Here is a 22001-nt window from a genome sequence, read left to right as displayed (position 1 = left end):
AGCCCAGAATAAAAAGCCTGAGATTTAGAGTCAGCAGATCTTGGCTCCAGGGCTCACTCTTACTTTCCTGTACTGACAGCAGAACTTTTTTGGAAAATAATTTGTTAGAATTTATCAAGAGTCTAAAAATGTTCATATCCTTTAAACCAGTAATTCTACTTGTAAGAAGCTATCTAACAAAGTGATACTAATGAGCTTAAGACACAAAGATGTACGTAAAATGTGAAAGCAGCCTAAATAGCTGGTTAATACACAGCCACTTAAAAATGATTACAACAATGTTCAATATCATAGAGGGAAATGTTTATATTAAAAGTGGTTATGAGGAGAGGAACCAAGATGGCAGAGTAGAAGGACGTGCTCTCACTCCCTCTTGCGAGAACACCAGAATCACAACTAGCTGCTGGACAATCATCGACAGGAAGACACTGGAACTCACCAAAAAAGATACCCCACATCCAAAGACAAAGGAGAAGCCACAATGAGACGGTAGGAGGGGGCGCAATCAGAGTAAAATCAAATCCCATAACTGGTGGGTGGGTGACTCACAGACCGGCGAACACTTATACCACAGAAGTCCACCCGCTGGAGTGAAGGTTCTGGGCCCCACGTCAGGCTTCCCAACCTAGGGGTCCGGAAACGGGAGGAGGAATTCATAGAGAATCAGACTTTGAAGCCTAGTGGGAACTGATTGCAGGACTTCGACAGGACTGGGGGAAACAGAGACCCCACTCTTGGAGGGCGCACACAAAATAGTGTGCGCATCGGGACCCAGGGGAAGGAGCAGTGACCTCAGGGGAGACTGAAGCAGACCTACCTGCTAGTGTTGGAAGGTCTCCTGCAGAGGCAGGGGGTGGCTCTGTTTCACCGTGGGGACAAGGGCACTGGCAGCAGAAGTTCTGGGAAATACTCCTTGGCGTGAGCCCTCCCAGAGTCTGCCATTAGCCCCACCAAAGAGCCCAGGTAGGCTCCAGTGTTGGGTTGCCTCAGGCAAAACAACCAACAGGGAGGGAACCCAGCCCCACCCATCAACAGTCAAGTGGATTAAAGTTTTACTGAGCTCTGACCACCACAGCAACAGTCAACTCTACCCACCACCAGAGCCTCCCATCAAGCCTCTTAGATAGCCTCAACCACCAGAGGGCAGACAGCAGAAGCAAGAAAAACTATAATCCTGCAGCCTGTGGACCAAAAACCACATTCACAGAAAGATAGACAAGATGAAAAGGCAGAGGGCTATATACCAGATGAAGGAACAAGATAAAACCCCAGAAAAACAACTAAATGAAGTGGAGATAGACAACCTTCCAGAAAAAGAATTCAGAATAATGATAGTGAAGATGATCCAGGACCTCGGAATAAGAATGGAGGCAAAGATCGAGAAGATGCAAGAAATGTTTAACAAAGACCTAGAAGAATTAAAGAACAAACAAACAGAGATGAACAATACAATAACTGAAATGAAAACTACACTAGAAGGAATCAATAGCAGAATAACTGAGGCAGAAGAACGGATAAGTGACCTGGAAGACAGAATGGTGGAATTCACTGCTGCGGAACAGACTAAAGAAAAAAGAATGAAAAGAAATGAAGACAGCCTAAGAGACCTCTGGGACAACATTAAACGCAACAACATTCACATTATAGGGGTCCCAGAAGGAGAAGAGAGAGAGAGAGGACCAGAGAAAATATTTGAAGAGATTATAGTCAAAAACTTCCCTAACGTGGGAAAGGAAATAGCCACCCAAGTACAGGAAGCACAGCGAGTCCCATACAGGATAAACCCAAGGAGAAACACGCCGTGACACACAGTAATCAAATTGGCAAAAATTAAAGACAAAGAAAAATTATTGAAAGCAGCAAGGGAAAAACGACAAATAACATACAAGGGAACTCCCATAAGGTTAACAGCTGATTTCTCAGCAGAAACTCTACAAGCCAGAAGGGAGTGGCATGATATACTTAAAGTGATGAAAGGGAAGAACCTACAACCAAGATTACTCTACCCAGCAAGGATCTCATTCAGATTTGATGGAGAAATCAAAAGCCTTACAGACAAGCAAAAGCTAAGAGAATTCAGCACCACCAAACCAGCTCTACAACAAATGCTAAAGGAACTTCTCTAAGTGGGAAACACAAGAGAAGAAAAGGACCTACAAAAACAAACCCAAAACAATTAAGAAAATGGTCATAGGAACATACATATCGATAATTACCTTCAACGTGAATGGATTAAATGCTCCAACCAAAAGACACAGGTTTGCTGAATGGATACAAAAACAAGACCCATATATATGCTGTCTACAAGAGACCCACTTCAGACCTAGGGACACATGCAGACTGAAAGTGAGGGGATGGAAAAAGATATTCCATGCAAATGGAAATCAAAAGAAAGCTGGAGTAGCTATACTCATATCAGATAAAATAGACTTTAAAATAAAGAATGTTACAAGAGACAAGGAAGGACACTACATAATGATCAAGGGATCAATCCAAGAAGAAGATATAACAATTATAAATATACATGCACCCAACATAGGAGCACCTCAATACATAAGGCAACTGCTAACAGCTATAAAAGAGGAAATCGACAGTAACACAATAATAGTGGGGGACTTTAACACCTCACTTACACCAATGGACAGATCATCCAAAATGAAAATAAATAAGGAAACAGAAGCTTTAAATGACACAATAGACCAGATAGATTTAATTGATATTTATAGGACATTCCATCCAAAAACAGCAGATTACACTTTCTTCTCAAATGTGCACGGAACATTCTCCACGATAGATCACATCTTGGGTCACAAATCAAGCCTCGGTAAATTTAAGAAAATTGAAATCATATCAAGCATCTTTTCTGACCACAACGCTATGAGATTAGAAGTGAATTACAGGGAAAAAAATGTAAAAAACACAAACACATGGAGGCTAAACAATACGTTACTAAATAACCAAGAGATCACTGAAGAAATCAAAGAGGAAATCAAAAAATACCTAGAGACAAATGACAATGAAAACATGATGATCCAAAACCTATGGGATGCAGCAAAAGCAGTTCTAAGAGGGAAGTTTATAGCTATACAAGCCTACCGAAAGAAACAAGAAAAATCTCAAGTAAACAATCTAACCTTACACCTAAAGGAACTAGAGAAAGAAGAACAAACAAAACCCAAAGTTAGCAGAAGGAAAGAAATCATGAAGATCAGAGCAGAAATAAATGAAATAGAAACAAAGAAAACAATAGCAAAGGTCAACAAAACTAAAAGCTGGTTCTTTGCGAAGATAAACAAAATTGATAAACCATTAGCCAGACTCATCAAGAAAAAGAGGGAGAGGACTCAAATCAATAAAATTGGAAATGAAAAAGGAGAAGTTACAACAGACACCACAGAAATACAAAGCATCCTAAGAGACTATTACAAGCAACTCTATGCCAATAAAATGGACAACCTGGAAGAAATGGACAAATTCTTAGAAAGGTATAACCTTCCAAGACTGAACCAGGAAGAAATAGAAAATATGAACGGACCAATCACAAGTAATGAAATTGAAACTGTGATTAAAAATCTTCCAACAAACTAAAGTCCAGGACCAGATGGCTTCACAGGTGAATTCTATCAAACATTTAGAGAAGAGCTAACACCCATCCTTCTCAAACTCTTCCAAAAAACTGCAGAGGAAGGAACACTCCCAAACTCATTCTATGAGGCCACCATCACCCTGATACCAAAACCAGACAGATACTACAAAAAAAGAAAATTACAGACCAACACCACTGATGAACATAGATGCAAAAATCCTCAACAAAATACTAGCAAACAGAATCCAACAACACATTAAAAGGATCATACACCACGATCAAGTAGGATTTATCCCAGGTATGCAAGGATTCTTCAATATACGCAAATCAATCAATGTGATACACCATATTAACAAATTGAAGAATAAAAACCATATGATCATCTCAATAGATGCAGAAAAAGCTTTTGACAAAATTCAACACCCATTTATGATAAAAACTCTCCAGAAAGTGGGCATAGAGGGAACCTACCTCAACATAATAAAGGCCATATACGACAAACCCACAGCAAACATCATTCTCAATGGTGAAAAACTGGAAGCATTTCCTCTAAGATCAGGAACGAGACAAGGATGTCCACTCTCACCACTATTATTCAACATAGTTTTGGAAGTCCTAGCCACGGCAATCAGAGAAGAAAAAGAAATAAAAGGAATACAAATTGGAAAAGAAGAAGTAAAACTGTCACTGTTTGCAGATGACATGATACTATACATAGAGAATCCTAAAAATGCCACCGGAAAACTACTAGAGCTAATCAATGAATTTGGTAGTTGCAGGATACAAAATTAATGCACAGAAATCTCTTGCATTCCTATACACTAATGATGAAAAATCTGAAAGAGAAATTATGGAAACACTCCCATTTACCACTGCAACAAAAAGAATAAAATACCTAGGAATAAACCTACCTAGGGAGACAAAAGACCTGTATGCAGAAAACTATAAGACACTGATGAAAGAAATTAAAGATGATACCAACAGATGGAGAGATATACCATGTTCTTGGATTGGAAGAATCAATATTGTGAAAATGACTATACTACCCAAAGCAATCTACAGATTCAATGCAATCCCTATCAAATTACCAATGGCAGTTTTTACAGAACTAGAACAAATCATCTTAAAATTTGTATGGAGACACAAAAGACCCCGAATAGCCAAAGCAGTCTTGAGGGAAGAAAACGGAGCTGGAGGAATCAGACTCCCTGACTTCAGACTATACTACAAAGCTACAGTAATCAAGACAATATGGTACTGGCACAAAAACAGAAATATAGATCAATGGAACAAGATAGAAAGCCCAGAGATAAACCCACGCACCTATGGTCAACTAATCTATGACAAAGGAGGCAAAGGTATACAATGGCGAAAAGACAGTCTCCTCAATAAGTGGTGCTGGGAAAACTGGACAGCTACATGTAAAAGAATGAAATTAGAACACTCCCTAACACCATACACAAAAATGAACTCAAAATGGATTCAAGACCTAAATGTAAGACCAGACACTATAAAACTCTTAGAGGAAAACATAGGAAGAACACTCTTTGACATAAATCATAGCAAGATCTTTTTTGATCCACCTCCTAGAATAATGGAAATAAAAACAAAAATAAACAAATGGGACCTAATGAAACTTAAAAGCTTTTGCACAGCAAAGGAAACCATAAACAAGACGAAAAGACAACCCTCAGAATGGGAGAAAATATTTGCAAACGATTCAACAGATAAAGGATTAATCTCCAAAATATATAAACAGCTCATTCAGCTCAATATTAAAGAAACAAACAACCCAATCCAAAAATGGGCAGAAGACCTAAATAGACATTTCTCCAAAGAAGACATACAGATGGCCAAGAAGCACATGAAAAGATGCTCAACATCACTAATTATTAGAGAAATGCAAATCAAAACTACAATGAGGTATCACCTCACACCAGTTAGAATGGGCATCATCAGAAAATCTACAAACAACAAATGCTGGAGAGGGTGTGGAGAAAAGGGAACCCTCTTGCACTGTTGGTGGGAAGGTAAATTGATACAGCCACTATGGAGAACAGTATGGAGGTTCCTTAAAAAACTAAAAATAGATTTACCATATGATCCAGCAATCCCACTACTGGGCGTATAACCAAAGAAAACCATAATTCAAAAAGGCACATGCACCCCAATGTTCATTGCAGCACTATTTACAATAGCCAGGTCATGGAAGCAACCTAAATGCCCATCGACAGACGAATGGTTAAAGAAGATGTGGTACATATATACAATGGAATATTACTCAGCCATAAAAAGGAATGAAACTGAGTCATTTGTTGAGACGTGGATGGATCTAGAGACTGTCATACAGAGTGAAGTAAGTCAGAAAGAGAAAAACAAATATCGTATATTAACGCATGTATGTGGAACCTAGAAAAATGGTACAGATGAGCCCGTTTGCAGGGCAGAAGTTGAGACACAGATGTAGAGAACAGACATATGGACACCAAGGGGGGAGAACTGCGGTGGGGTGGGGATGGTGGTGTGCTGAATTGGGTGATTGGGATTGACATGTATACACTGATGTGTATATAATTGATGACTAATAAGAACCTGCAGTATAGAAAAACAAACAAACAGAACAACTAAAATAAAAAAGTGGTTATGAAAAAACAGCAGGTTATGAGAAAATAAAATTGCCTAGGTGGTAAGATCTGAACAATGTTAAAAAGATGCGTGGAAAAAGAGTGGAAGAAAATGCACTTGCAACTGGTTTATTGGGGCATCTCATCCTGTATAAATGTGAATCCTTTTTTATATCTTTCAATAGCTGCCCTTAGTAACAACATGTCTAAGCCCTCTTTCTCACTGGCTAGCTTAATGACGGACACCATAGATTCTCAACTACTTTCAGAAATTAGAATAGTCTCCTTCTGGTTTCTCAGATTCATTTAAAATGTTTATACAAATAAAAATACTCACTTAAAAATGTCCAGGTCAAGCTCTCCTTCAAAGCTCTCGGCCTCCAGTCCCAGGGAAGCTAGACGTGGCCATGGCCCTGGTGGCCTGAGTGGAGGGTGGCAGAAGGCGGTCTGTCCTCTGTCACTACCCCCCTGCTCCCGTCTGCGGCAGGGCTGTGGACAGGGACCGGGAGGCCATGGGGAAGTGGCCGTCTCTCTGTTGGTTGGCTGCTGCTCTTCAAGACTGGCTGGCTGTTGTCTCTCTCTGCGTGGCAGCATCCAAAAATTGGCTCTCTTGTGCAGAACCCTTCCGAATCTCAGCTTTCTTACCTGCAAAATGGAAAGAAAATGCACTCCCTTATGTGGGTGACGTGAAAACAGAGTAAGATAACATGACTGGGAACACTGTCAACTGTAAAGCACAACGTAAATGTCTTTAGCTATTATTATTCCTTTGGGGAGCCTATTCTTTGAAACATCTACTGTTATTTGAAGTGGATACCTTCACTCGCAGAACGTAAAAACAGAACTGGTGAATTTTCCCTCAGACCTACTGTTCTCCAGACCCCTCACCTCAGTAAAGGGTAGCACGGACTCCTGGGGATGCAGGCCAGGCCTCTGCAGGCAGCCCGGGCTCTCTCCTCCTCTCACATCCAACATTCACTCCACCTGCAGGCCCTGCTGGCTGTCCATTCAACCGTATCTGCAAGTCAAGTGCTCCTTCACTTCTGCTACTACTCCATCCAGTCCACCTCACCTCTCTCCATCCTCCAGTTGGTCCCCCTTCCCCGCCTTTGCCTCCCGTGATCAGTCTCAGCAGCCAGAGCGAGTCTTTTTAGACATCAGTTGGTTCATGTTACTCTGGGCTCCAGACCCTCTGACGGCTTTCCATCTCACTCAGAGCGAATCCAAATCCCTCACCGAGGTGTACAAGGCCCCTCATGACCTGGCCCCTGGTTCTCTCTCTGACCCTCCTTCCCTCGCCCGGCTCCAGACACACTGGTCTCCTCGCTGTTCCTCTCACAAGCAAGCACGTGCCTGCCTCGGGGCCTCTGCACTTGCTGTCCCCTGCCTGGAATATTTTTTCTCCAGGTAGTCACAGGGCTTGCTGTCTCACTTCAGCAGGGCTGTTCTCCCTGACCACCAAATTTAAAACGACATACTCCTACCTTATCCCTTTCCCCTGATTCTTTTTCCTTCTTAGTACCTAGCACCCCTGACACACTATATACTTACATAAGTGTATGGTCTGCCTTCCCCCATTAGAATGCAGTCCACTGTCCACCGCTCCATCCCCACCACCCCACACAGAAATTAATTCCTTCCAAACATTTCATTATAAGGACTGCTTCATAGTTATACCTGCCCAAGTCCAATGGCAATTTTCATGCCCTGGGGTTCTTCTGGATTGGGTTCCCTTCCTTGTGTATTGGGGAAACGCTATACCCTGAAAGGGAACAAAAGCCCATTTTCCATGTTCAGCTCAGCGTGCAATTACCCTGGCACTTGGGGCTTGGGGTTGGAGAGAAGAAGAGGGGCTCTGCCCTTAGCATCTGACCACCTTCAACCCTCTTCCAGACACCTGCAGCTGGCTGGAGTCAGGCGAGATGCATTCTGCCACAGCCCACTTTCTGGGAAGTTGTGCTGTGGAAAAGACAAATACATGTAAATAACCAAGAAATGTGATGGAAGGGGTGGACAGGTGTGGGGAATTTATTATACTTACAGACGGTGGAGGAAGGAGCCCCCACAGAAACATGCACCCAGAGTTCCGCAGAGTCATTACTTGTCTTAAGAGCTAGGAGGTGGGGTCATGTATCCCACGTGGGACCGTGAACTCTGGGGATGCTCCCACCTACGTTCACCACCCTCCTGGCCTCAATTTTCACAGAGGCTGAGATAAAACTCTGTAGCCCCTCTGCCTGCCTGGTGACCATGTCTGACCCCAGGCTGCTTTGTCTTAAGGGGAGAAGGAGCTCATCTCTATTGTCAGTATAGGCCCCAGTCCCCACACAAGGACCAGTTCATTTACGGGCCCATGTGGTCTTCCAGTGCTGAGGCTTCAACCCTGCCCTCCTGACTTTGTGGGCAGTGGCCCACCTTCCCTGTCCCTTACCCAGAAAGCTGCCCTTCCCAGAATGGTTCTCAAGCTGCTCTTCTCCTCCTGACACCTGCCTGGACTGGCCCGGGGAAGTTCACAACAATGTTCTACTTTCCCTTGGCAGAACTTGGCTCCGGCTCCAGTCTTACACCACCAGAGGCACCTATACGCAGCTGCCCAGGAGCGGCCAGCAGGGGGAGCCAGGAAAATCCAGACTGCAGCTGGACAGAAGCGGTGGTGAGGCTCAGGTAAGTTCCTCCTCATTTAAGATACACAGAACCAAGTGCACTGTTAAAACAGCTGAGTGTGAGGTTCAGGTGAGTGGAAAGCCAAACAGAATACATCCAGTCAGTCATCAACAACTCGTTATTAAGCACCTTCTACATGCCAGCCTAGACCCTCATATAGAGAAATTCTTAGCCTCCAACGTAAGGGATGACGACCTGGGAGAGCTGATGAGTGGAGGTCCAGGCACTGGGATCACAGGGAAGAGGCATGACAGGTTCCCAGGACACCGGGAGTGGGAGGCACAAAAGAACAGAGTTTGAGGCCAGAAAATTCCTGTGATTCTGCCAATACAACAACACTGCCAGAGAGAGAACGACGGGGCCAATGAAGCTGCTAAAAGCAATCTAAATGAGAGCTCACATCCTAACATCTGAGGGAAACCGCTTCAAGAATAAGTAGAAACTGAAAACTTGATCAATATACTAATTTTGGTTCAAAATAATCCAGTGGGGAGAGGGAGCGAAAGGGGGTAGAGATGAAACACGATTGGCCATGTATTGATAATTCCACAAGCTGGGTGACAGGTACCTGGTAATTCATTACATTATCCTCTCGACTTTTGCATCTGTTTGAAAATTCCCATAGGAAAAGTTTATATATACCAACAGGTTGGTCAATAACCGCTAGAGCCAAGTTTCACAGAAGATATCCTATTTGTTATGGGAGAAAACGGGGCATCTCTGCTCATCCAAAATCCCTAAAGAGCTCAGGACACCCTGAAGCTGTGGACTTTCTCTCCTGCCCCTTATCTCACAGGTCTGCTGCCAGAGCCAATGATCTTGATCTGTTAAAGAGCAGCACAATGCGTGCAAGTCATTTCGCTGGGTCTCCTTACCTGGTTATTCACAAGAGCAGGGAAGAAGAAACTCAAGACCTCCCCTGGGGAAACTACTGAGATGTAAATTCTATCTTCTGTTGCCCAATAGGAAAGGAGTGTTTGGTTAGGATGATGAGATGAGCATCCATGGGAGTGAGGGACAAATTCTGTTCCTAGTAGCACTGTGTGGTCACTGGGCAACCTGAACAAGTCCCATCCTCTCTGGGAGCTCCTCCTTTCTAAAGACAGGGACATATTACATATGGAAACAGAACTTGTAGGTGCTTGTTTTGGCAGCATGAGAGAAGTTCAAAAGATAGTTTTTTCCCATGTGTCTCCTCATCAGTATGACATCTCAGGGATAGTAATTTACAAAAAAGTATTCAGCAGATCCTAAGGCTGGTGCCACTCCTGACCTCTGGAGAGCTCTGGTTCAAGAAAGAGGTCAGAAATTCAATTCACAACTGGCAGGAAGTAGTGGGTCTGGGCTGAGGCAGGTGGGAGTGGTCCAAGTTTCTGTCAGCATGAATTAAAAAACGCAGCCAAAAAAAAAAAAAAAAAAAAACGCAGCCAGCATTCCCTGACATCCAGGGGGTGAGGCTTGATAGCTAATGAGTCTGGGTCCAGAAAAAACAGTGCAAACAAGGCTATCTAAAAGAGTAAAAACCAACCCAGAAAACAGGGTGACATAAGAGTTTGACAAAAGCAAGCACAGCACAGTAAGGCAATAAAACAAACACTTCATAATTATTTTAAATGACAAGGGTACTAATTATATAAATGATCCACACAGAAGTACATGCTCCAAAAAAAAAAATGAAAATACAAAATACTAATCACAATACACAAATGTACTACATATCAGAAGCACATCTAGGGTAATAAAAGTAGAGCATTCACAAAGTTATATTAATAAAAATAATATAGTGCTGGCATAATGATAAACACATATATCATTGGAACAGAATTGAGAGTCCAGAAATAAATTCATACATCTATGGTCATTTGATTTTTGACAGGGGTACCAAGACCATTCAGTGGGGAAAGGATAGTCTTTCAACAAATGGTGCTGGGACAGCTAGATATACACATGCAAAATACAACACCAAAAAAAAAAAAAAAAACCCACAAAATATAACACCAAAAGCACAAGCAACCAAAGAAAAAACAGATTAACTAGACTTCATCAAAATTAAAAACTTTCGTGCATCAAAGGACTATCAAGAAAGTGAAAACACAACTCACAGATGGGAAGAAAATATCTCATATATCTGATAAAAGTCTATTATCCAGAATATATAAGAACTATTACAATACAGACAAACAAACCAATTAAAAAATGGGCAAAGGACTGCAATAAACGTTTCTCCAAAGAAGGTAAACAAATGGCCAAAAAGCACATGAAAAGATGTTCAACATCTTTTCATTAGTCATTAGGAAAATGCAAATCAAAACCACAATGAGATATCACTTTTCCCCACTAGAATGGCAATAATTTTAAAAAGGGGAGGGGGGATAACAAGTGTTAGCAAGGATGTGGAGAAGTTGGAACTCGTGTTGCTGGTGGGATGCAGAGGTGCAGCCACTGTGGAAACAGTCTGGTAGGTTCCTCAAATGGTTAAACTCAGAGTTATCCACAATTTCACTCCCAGGTATACACTCCCAAAGAACTTAAAACAGGTATCAAACAAAAAGCTGCACATGAATGTTCATAGCAGCATTATCCATAACAGCCAAAAGGTGGAAACGACCCAAATGTCCACCAACTGATGAATGGATAAACAGAATGCGGTATAACCATGCAAAAGGAGGTTATTCAGCCGTAAAAAGGAATGAAATACTGGTACACTCTACAACATAGATGAATCTCGAAAACATGCCTAGTAAAAGAAGCCAGAAACAAAAGGTCAAACTTAGTGTGATTGACATGAAATGTCCAGAATAGGCAAATCCATAGAGACAGAAAGTAGAGCAGCGGTTGCCGGAGGATGAGAACCGGGCAGGATGGCTGGGGGCGGGGGGGGTGTGTGTGTGTGTGACTGCTAGCAGGTAGTAGGCTTCTTTTTGGAGTGAAGATGTTCTGGAATTAGAGAGAGGTGTACAACCTTATGAACACACTAAAAACTGCCGAATTGTACACTGTAAAATGGTGAATTTTTTGGTACCTGAATTATAGTTCAATTAAAAAAGTAGAGCATTTTTTTATTGTTAAATTTACTTAATTTCATTAAGTTTTGTTTTTAAATGTGTCTGTGTCTTGATGGCGCAGAACATACTGACATCTGAAGGCTTGTGTGCCCCGCTCTGCAATGTATTCGCCACCATCAGTTCCTACCTCATCCTCAATCTCCAGCTGCAAACCGATCCTCTAGCCGTTACCTGAACACAGACTGCCAAGCTCTTCCAGGCTCCAGTACCTGTACTCATGCTATTCCTTCTGCCTGGAAACTTGTTCCCTCTGTCCACCTCATCCAATTCCATCTTGTCTTTTTTTTTTTTTTTTTTGGCCGCACTGAGTGGCTTGCGGGATCCTAGTTCCCTGACCAGGGATAGAACCCGAGTCCCTGGCAGTGAGAGCACCAAGTCCTAACCACTGGACTGCCAGGGAACTCCCCCATCTTGTCTTTCGATACCAAACACAAACGTTACTGGAAACTTGAAGCTCCTCTGACTTCGCCCTGCCCCAGCTCGGAAGATGTTCCTTTCTCTGTACATTCCTCTACAGTGGCATTTCTTATATTATATTGTAATGGTTTTGTCCCATGTTAGTCCTCTTCTCTCTTCCTTCTCCACCCCAGACTAGGACCCCAAGGAGGCACAACTTTCCTCTTCCATCTTGAGCACCAGTGTAGTGTACCATCCCTATCTTACAGATGAGTAGACAGGTTCAGAAAGGTTGAGTAATTTCCCCAAGATCATTAGACTTGTTAAAGGATGGAGTGGAGGAGCTGAGATCAAAACTGGACCATCTCAGATCCAGGGTTCTCCCTATCAGCACAGTGAGGTGGTTATTAGCAAAGGCTATGGGATCAGACTTCCTGGGTACATAGCCTGGCTCTTCCACTTATTATCTTTGTGGCTTTAGGCAAGTTACCTAACCTCTTTATGATTGTTTCTTCATTTATAAAACGAGGATAATAGTCCTACACGCAGGATTTTTATGAAGAATAGATGAAATAGTATATATAAAAGCACTTAGAACACTATTTGGCACATACTAAAGTGCTCAATAATGTGAGCTATGATGTTTATTACTGTCCCACATCGAGCTACTGTTTGGTAAACACTGGATGGCTGTGCATCATTCTATGCAGAGATTTCTGGGTTATCCATCCCACTGCCAAGTCAGGAATCCAGAGAGGGGATGTTAAAGCTCCAACAAGTAAATATACTACAGTGATAATACTTTGACCTTTTTAAGGCTCTTTGGGCTGACCATGGCCACAAAATGGAGAGGAAACCAAGTATTTTCTACCTCATTTCTAGATAACTTGGATTTTCTTAAGCCACCCAGCATCACCAGAGAAAAATGAGAGGCTCGGCTGGGTTTCAGCTTCTAATCCAAGATGGTGGCAGTAACAACAATAATATTAATGATAATAGCTCTTAATACATATGAAGCATTCTTCTAAATGCTTTACATATATTAACAACGTCATGTTTATTGGAGCAGATTTTCCTACTATAGCCAAGAGAGAAGAAAGTCAGAGGAAAAAGCAGAGTAAAATGGCTGATGGCAGAGCCACTCTGGGAATGGGAAGATTTCTCATAAATCTGATGACTTGTGAAGGTGACAAAAGGCCTCTCAGTGTTGGAAAGGACAAGCTCCTAGAAAGTGGAAATGCCCCTCCACTGCCTGGGCAGCAACAGCCTGGCTGCAACTGGGTGGAATTTCTACTTCTAATATCAGGACAATAAGGAAGCTGCTGCCAATACTGCTTAAGACTCAAGAACATTCAGTGGTGATGGCTGAGTTCCAGCTGAGCCATTAAGGTAAATGTAGAGGAAAGTGCCAGGTAGAAATATCACTGGAAACTCACAGAACACATTGAGTGTTTGAAGCTGGTACTTAACCTCCTATCTTTGAAGTCAGGGTCTTGCCATGACGGGGCCAAACCGAGTCCACTTACGACGCCCCCCCTAACACGCACGTTTCTGGTATCTGGGCTCCACAGTAGTAAGATGTTCATTCCCCTCATCCTTGCGTTTCCTTCCAGCCACAGTCACTCTACGATCGTGTTTGGGATTTTTTCTTCTTCTTGGTTCATTTTACTGTAAGAGTCTGAAGATTATATATTACATTTTTAAAAAAATATTTCTGGACATAAAAATTCTTTAAAGGATATTTCTTAAGAGGAGATGGGATAGAGTTACCTGTGGGAAAAAGTGGGTGAAGAGAACAGTGCGTATGATGGTGTAGAACTGGAGAGGGAGAGGGAACTGAGGGTAAAAGGAAGAGCGGCCCCTGACACAGAAGCTGCTCAACAACTGTTTGCTGACTGAGAGAATGAACAGCAACAGTGGAGTGAAATACCAGCATTCAAATTGTTCCACCTTCTGAATTTTTTTTAAATGTAATATCTTCATTTTGTCTTTTTAAAAAAATATGTATTTATTTATTTGGCTGCACCGGGGCTTAATTGCGGCATGCGTGATCTTTAGTTGCGGCATGCGTGATCTTTAGTTGCGGCCTGCGGGATCCAGTTCCCTGACCAGAGATCAAACCTGGGCCCTCTGCATGGGGAGCGTGGAGTCTTAGCCACTGGACCACCAGGGAAGTGCCCCACCTTTTGAATTTTGATGTTTTCCCAGCTACCTTGTTATTCCCGCATCCAGGACAGATTTAACAGATAAACGCCTGATTTACATATTGTAATGCTAACTACAATCACATATAAATTAAAAGTAATTCATGGCAAACACCACGATCGATCAGGGCTTGGCACACCTGAAATACACAGATGAATGTTTTTACATTTTGAAGACACAGCAAAGATTACGGCAAAAGTGCTGCCTCCCTAAAGTCAGCCCACAGAGCCCATCACTCCATATGACTGCCTAGACTATGCCTAGCAACTAGCCAAGGTCAATGGCTCCAGCTCCAAACCCAGGCCTTTCCTTTCCCGCTCCCTCTCCCCGACAGCTTACAGCTCCTGGGCTCCACCTCTGACCTCCCCTGTTCACAGTGAATGCTCTTGATAAGCTCTGAAGTCTGAATTTGAGGCCTGGTTCCTTACCTCCAGCACCTGGCCTCATGGAGTTCACACACCCTCACCATGCTCATGAATTCTAAGGCTGCACCCAAAGCTCCTTTGTGCCTTCTTGCCAGCCTGCCTTTGTTCTAGTAGCTTCCTAGCTCATCCCCCCTCACCTGGGTCCTACTCAGGTTTTCCTGTCCAGTCGCCCAACACGGGTCCCATATCAAACTGCTTGCTGGGCACTTCCACATGCACCCCTTGCCCCTATGTCAAATTCAAAACCACAGAGGCCAGACCCATGACGCATCCCCAAATCAGCTCCCCTTCTAAACCTCCCTGGCACGGCTACTGACAGAATGGACGCACCACCACTCGGAAACCCGCCTGACAGTTCACTGGGTCCAGCATCTGCCTTGCCCATGACCCTTCCAGCCACCCCTGGTCCTCCTCACTCAACTTCCTGAAGGAGCTGTCTGTTCTCACATCTCTCTTCATCATCTCCTTTTCCTTCCATAATCCATTCATTTAGCCCCGGCCCCCAAGCCCCCAAATCCTTCCTGACAAAGTCACCGATGGCCTTCTTGCTGCTACAACCAATGTATGCTTCTTCTTCTTTTTAAAAATATTTATTTATTTATTTATTTATTTATTTATTTGGCGGTGCCTGGTCTTAGTTGCGGCACGCAGGATCTTCGTTGCGGCATGGGGGAATATTTAGTGGCGGCATGTGAACTCTTAGTTGCAGCATGTGGGATCTAGTTCCCTGACCAGGGATCGAACCAGGGCCCCCTACATTGGGAGCATGGAGGTTTAGCCACTGGACCACCAGGGAAGTCTTAGGCACAGGAGCACCAGGGAAGTCCCCAATGTATTCTTTTTAGCTCTTCTCTTACTTGACCCTCCTGGCAGCGTTTAGCGATGTGGGCCCCTCCCTCCTTCCTGAAACAACTTCCCGAACCCACACTCTCCTGGTTGCCAGTTACGTACCTTTGGCCACATTTTCTCAGCCTTCCCCCAGCCTGCTTTTCTTCCGGCTCCTGATCTCAGCGAGTGGCACCACCACCTGACGAGCTCCCACACCAAAGCCAGCCTCCTTAGGTCTTCCCGCTTGTTCCCGACACCCCCTTGGTCACAGAGTCCTGCTCATTCTTCTTCATCGATGCGTTGCCTCTCCTCAGCCTCACTGCCTACATTTACGGAGCACAGACTATGAGCTGGACAGGTGTGTTCTAAGTGCTTTAATCCTCACAACAAGCCTCTAAGGTAAATTTTATTATCATCTCCAATTTCAGATTAGGAAACAGAGACACAGGGTGGTTAAGTAACTTGCATGAGGTCACACAGCTACTAAGTGGCAGAGCAGGATTCAAACCCAGGTGACCTGACTCAATTCTGGGTCCAGGCCCACTGTTCTCTCATCTAGATCACTGCAGTGGTCTCCTTGCAGTCTTCTGGCTCTGACTTGGCTTCCTCTAATCCTCCACCCTGTGGCCTGACTCAACTCACTAAGACAACAGTCTGACTCTTTACTGGATCCGCACGGCCTTCAGGATAAGTCCACATTCAGGGACCTCCGTAACCTGGTCAGCAAGTGTTTCCCTCTTTGGCTTCATGCGTTTGTTTCTTGGCCTCACTTTAATCGCCGCCCTGAAAGCTCCACTAGCCACGTTGACAGCCTCCACTGCCAGGTTTCTGCACATCGTCTGACCTGCCAAGAACACTAACTCTGGACTTCCCTGGTGGTGCAGTGGTTAAGAATCCACCTGCCAAGGCAGGGAACACGGGTTTGATCCCTGGTCTGGGAAGATCCCACATGACGCGGAGCAACTAAGCCCGTGCGCCACAACTACTGAGCCAGTGCTCTAGAGCCCAAGTGCTGCAACTACTGAAGCCCGCGTACCTAGAGCCCGTGCTCTGCAACAAGAAAAGCCACCACAATGAGAAGCCCGCGCACCGCAACGAAGAGAAGCCCCTGGTTGCCACAACTAGAAAAAGCCTGAGTGCAGCAACGAAGACCCAATGCAGCCAAAAAAAAAAAAAAAAAGAACACTTAACTCTTTGCCCTTCAGATTTTACTTTTTCTGATAAGCCTTTTCTGACCTCCTGAAACTAGGCCATATGCCCCTCCTGTGAGCCCCTGTAGCCCCCGATGGTAATCCCTACTGTAGCATTGATTTCTCTGTGTTGTTTTGCCTGTCCACTGGTACCTGCTCTATCACAAGACTGTGAACTTCTCAAGAACAAGGACCTGGTTAGGGTCACTGTTGTATCCTCAGTACTCGGCTTAGGGCCTGCCTGTGCACAGCATTTAATAAATAATCAGTGAATCAATAAACCTTTATTGTTTGTGTCATACTCTTTAACACCTACTTATAAATGCCCTATGTTGCTTTTATTTTCATATGTGTTAGCCTGATCTTTATAACCAGATTGCAAGTTTCTGGAAGATAGCAAATGTGCTCAGTACTTCTAAGTCAGAGGTTACTGACACATTATTAAAAACTAACAATTATTCTGGGCTCAATGAATGTCAACAATCCAAAGATGTAGGTACTATTTTTCTCTCTCTCTCCCTCCATATGAGGAAACTGAGTCAGGGAGTTTAGTAGCTTCCCTAAGATGACACAGCTAGTAAGCAACAGAGCTGGGATTTGAATCCTGACATTTGTGCCTGTATTCTCAACCCCTATAATCAGAGGCTAAGGAAACTTGGAATTACAGATGTTAAGTAATTTACCCAAGGTCATACTGTAGTGCTGAGACTGGGGCCCAGGTCTTCCCAAAGCCTGCACTCTTAATTACACTGCTTCTTTTGCTTAAATATCCGTGCTAAAGCTCATACTGGGTGTTGATAAATTTTGAAAGCTGCAGATTCAGTTTACTGAGACTGGAGAATATTAAATTCCCTTCCAAAAGAAGCATAATTGTAGCTTACCAAGTTAATTTACCTTAAAGATCGCCAGCCTAGTCTTACCAGCCAATTAAGTTTATGGTCTCTACTTCTCTCCCTTCAGCGCTGAAGACTGTTTTCCTCAATGTGAAAGCCATGTTTTCTAAGACTGGCCTCTAACTCAAAATCAGCTATCATTCAGGAATTTACTCTTCGCTTTATTTCCCAAAACCAGAGATGTGATTGATGTTCCCAAGTTCCCTGCTCTTGTGGCCCCTCATCTCCCCAACGTGGAATGTCTTGTTTCTGAAAGTAGCCTGTGATCCACAAGCCTTCTTGGCTGTTTTATTGCTTACCCTTAAAAAATTACTATTCTCTGTCGGCTTAGACTCTTTTCCTCACATACTCTGCTTTTTCCCTTTATTGCAAACGTTTATTAAACACTTAACTATGTACCAATATGGACATAATCTAACTCACTGAAGGCCATACTTTAGAAACGGCCTTGAAGTTTAGATCTTTTGACTGGACTATGATTTCCTTAACAAACTTCATAAAACCATCTCCTGCTCAGTTTGCAGTTGTACACCCAAATATCTCTCAGCAAAATCTCAGTGGCCACTTCCACAGCACATAATATGGAGAGAATATCGGGAGTCAACTCATTAGATCTTACCACGAAGAACTTTTTACCAACACCTTGGCCCTTTTGCTGACAAAAGGATTCTTAAGCCTTTTAACAGCGTTATGGCTTCCTTAGAGCTCTTCTAAGTTCAAAACGAACTGTCCAGCTTTCTTGGGAAATGCTCTGGAGGCTCTTTCCTCAGTTAACTGTACAGCTTTGTCTCTCTGGATTAGCACTGATTTAATATGAAACCAACAGTTAAACACCTCTGAAATAGTAAAATATGATTATATTTCACAATGTTGTCTTCAGGATATAAACAATCCAAAGTGACTATTTGGGTAGTGCTGTATCACATTATTATTGTAGTAATATTTTCAGAAGAAATCTGAAGTTTAGAATAACTATAGGCCATAAAATATGGACATATTGCACTAACACATGAAGCAAAGTTCAAATTTGGATTCTAAGAAAAAGACCAAAACATCACCAATGATGATGACAGGCACATCTCTGAACTTGATCTGATTTCCTTGAGGAAGGAAGGTACTGAACCGGTTATAACAGAATATGCCTTTGAAGGATTGAGCAACAAGTCCGTCATTCTCGAAAAAAATCAAATCATCCTGATAAATGTCTTAGTTATAAGGGAGAAAAAGCAGAGATGACTAAGCTGATAAAAATCTCCTCTGGACTGTCTTATATCTCTTCCAGGCAGTGCTGTTCCTCAAAAGACACACGGCACAAAATATGGTTTTGCTGTTATATCAAAGTGTGTAAGTTAGGGAAGATAGCAGTTTTTTAAACAGAAAAATTAGATGATAACAGCAACAGGTAAAGAAGCTTTGGGATTCTGAGGAGGAAGTCCTGGCACACCTACATAGGCACAGTAGATAAACTGAAAATGGTACACGTGCTGGTCTGAGTACAGCCTGTCTCTATTGTAATCAGAAGGAAGAGTATTACAATCCAGCGGAAGTAGCCCTTCAAAGTCTAAGGAGGAGCATTTCATCAGACAATAACTGAGCACTCACTGCATACAAAGGCAACAGATTAGGTGCTGAGGGATCCAAAAGAACCCCCTGCTTCTCTGAAATTAGAACTGCATTCTCATTTTCTCAAGCCAATGTATTTTATGTAATGAAACAAAATATGCATCATAGATCTCTTGCAGTGGTGTAAGAGTATTCAGGACCTGCAAGGAAAACTGTGCAAAGAACCTTCCCCTTCAGTCTTTTTCCTGTAGAAATATCCTACTGGTTCCCTAAGAATAGTGTAAGCTTTCTTTAGCAAGTGAAATACCACCCTGTTACTCTCTCCCTCTTACCCTGTTTCACTTTTTTTCATAACACTTAAGACCACTTGACATTTTATAGATTTGTCATCTGTCTTTCTCAACTAGAATGTAAGCTTCATGAAGGCAGAGATTTCAAAATATTTTGTTCGCAGATATATTCTCAGTATCTCAGTATCCAGAACTATATCTAGGGTTTCCCTGGTGGCGCAGTGGTTAAGAATCCGCTTGCTAATGCAGGGGACATGGGTTCGAGTCCTGGTCCGGGAAGATCCCACATGCCGCGGAGCAACTAAGCCCGTGCACCACAACTACTGAGCCTGCGCTCTAGAGCCTGCGAGCCACAACTACTGAGGCTGAATGCTACAACTACTGAAGCCCGCGCGCCTAGAGCCCATGCTCCGCAACAAGAGAAGCCACCACAATGAGAAGGCCGCATACCACAACAAAGAGTAGCCCCCGCTCGCCACAACTAGAGAAAGCCCGCACGCAGCAACGAAGACCCAATGCAGCCAAAAATAAATAAAATAAATTAAAAGAAAAAAAAAAGAAATATATCTAGCATGTAGTTGTTGGAGGTTCTTAAAATTTTTTTTAAAATTTATTTATTATTTATTTATTATTTTATTTTTGGCTATGTTGGGTCTTCGTTTCTGTGTGAGGGTTTTCTCTAGTTGCGGCAAGCGGGGGCCACTCTTCATCGCGATGTGCGGGCCTCTCACTATCGCGGCTTCTCTTGCTGCGAAGCACAGGCTCCAGACGCGCAGGCTCAGCAGTTGTGGTGCACGGGCCCAGCTGCTCTGCGGCATGTGGGATCCTCCCAGACCAGGGCTCGAACCCGTGTCCCCTGCATTGGCAGGCAGATTCTCAACCACTGTGCCACCAGGGAAGCCCAAAATTTGTGTAAAATTAATAAAAACGTTAAAAAGACACCTGAATATTGTATTAGAATTATTAAGTTATAAAATTTTGGCGTATCTGTGTATATATGGGTGGATGTGAGAGTAAATTTACAGACTCCATATGGTGTGATTCCCAGTGGACACCAAGTTAGGAGTCAGAGGATCAGAAGCTTGTGTGGGGAGTTAGGAGAGTGATTGCAAAAACAAAGCAACATGTCTTATTTAGTGGATGGAAGGAATCAAACACTGTCAGCAAACGTCTCCAAAGAGTAAACCAAATGTATCTTTCTGTCCCTTCCATGTCTGAAATCTGAGTGTAGTGAATTCAAATTCACTTCAGATTAGTTGGTTTGACATTAGCTTTCTTCCTTAAGAAAACTTTTGAAACTTCGGTAGTAAAGTTTTCTTCTTTTCCCTCCTCCCTAAATTACTGCCTGCAAGATGCAAGCCCTCAGATCCAAACAGTCTCCCATTTCTATTTTGAGATTTGCCTGAGTCACAAGGTAGTCTTGGCAAATCACTCTGCTCTATCTCTCAGTTTACTGAGGCTGCCTGGGAACTGGAGCTGTCAGCCAAACAGGAAGAGAGCTGTGTTGCCTAACTCCAGAAGGTCTCAGTCCTATGGATGTGGTGAGGTTTAATGATGGATATAAACGGCTGCAGATGTAATTCCCACAGGGTGGGGGGTGGGGTGGGGGGGAAGGCAAACATTTTACTTAACTTCCTCTATAGGAACTCAGGGCTGGTAGAAAGGCCAGACTATTAAATATAGCTGAGCAGATATCCCAATATGTGTGCATGACATGTGTTTCCAACTAAAGAGACCCCTTCTGTATTCCTACTTATTCCTACATATATGACACCCCAAACCCCAAATATAAGCAAAGGTATGTGACTGATCTGACCCTGGCAAGGTGACACTGTTTAAAAAAAAAAAAAAAGAGTCAGTGTCTATAAACATGTATAAACTACAAAGGCCCTTTTTCTTTTTCAAGAATGGGTATAAAGAGCTGCTTCCACCTGGATGCTCTGATTTGTGCCCCATCCACGGTCTCAAGTTCCTCCTGGTTGTGTAGCTAGCATGTTCTCCCTAGGTGGTTCTGCCTTAGTCACTGTGATTCTAAACTCCCTGCCCACCCCCACCTCCCAGTGATGCCTCTTGACAAAATTATTCTTTCTGTACTCACACAAATGGAAACAGAAGAGATGAAAGGCCCCGGGGATGCAGACAGTGCAGGTCTCGAGCTGAACCACTGCTAAGCACAACCTGAACTTTTCTGCCTCTCTTCGCTTGGCTGAGTTCCTCTCGTGACTCAGGGTAGAGTGATGAGCCTGGCATAGGAGGCTTAGGACCCAGGGGG

The 22001-nt window shown here is 43.2% G+C and overlaps 1 long non-coding RNA gene across 3 annotated transcripts in view; it reads right to left on the bottom strand.

Moving 5' to 3' along the window:
• LOC309639363 overlaps window positions 1–22001 on the bottom strand; it is a 40661-nt gene that overhangs the window by 17434 nt on the left and 1226 nt on the right. For 2 of the 3 annotated variants that reach the window (XR_014251621.1, XR_014251622.1), the window contains exons 1-3: window positions 21828–21968; window positions 8024–8169; window positions 6548–6855 (exon numbers count right to left, since the gene is read on the bottom strand). This is a non-coding gene — a long non-coding RNA (uncharacterized lncRNA). Of the gene's footprint in view, window positions 1–6547; window positions 6856–8023; window positions 8170–21827; window positions 21969–22001 lie in introns of those variants that run through there. The other variant, XR_014251620.1, reaches the window with a different exon arrangement.

Source organism: Balaenoptera physalus, assembly GCF_965194825.1.
Source record: "Balaenoptera physalus genome assembly, chromosome: 12".
Lineage (NCBI taxonomy): Eukaryota > Metazoa > Chordata > Mammalia > Artiodactyla > Balaenopteridae > Balaenoptera > Balaenoptera physalus.
Note: the sequence above shows the minus strand (reverse complement) of the source record. Positions and strands in the feature narration are given on the sequence as shown.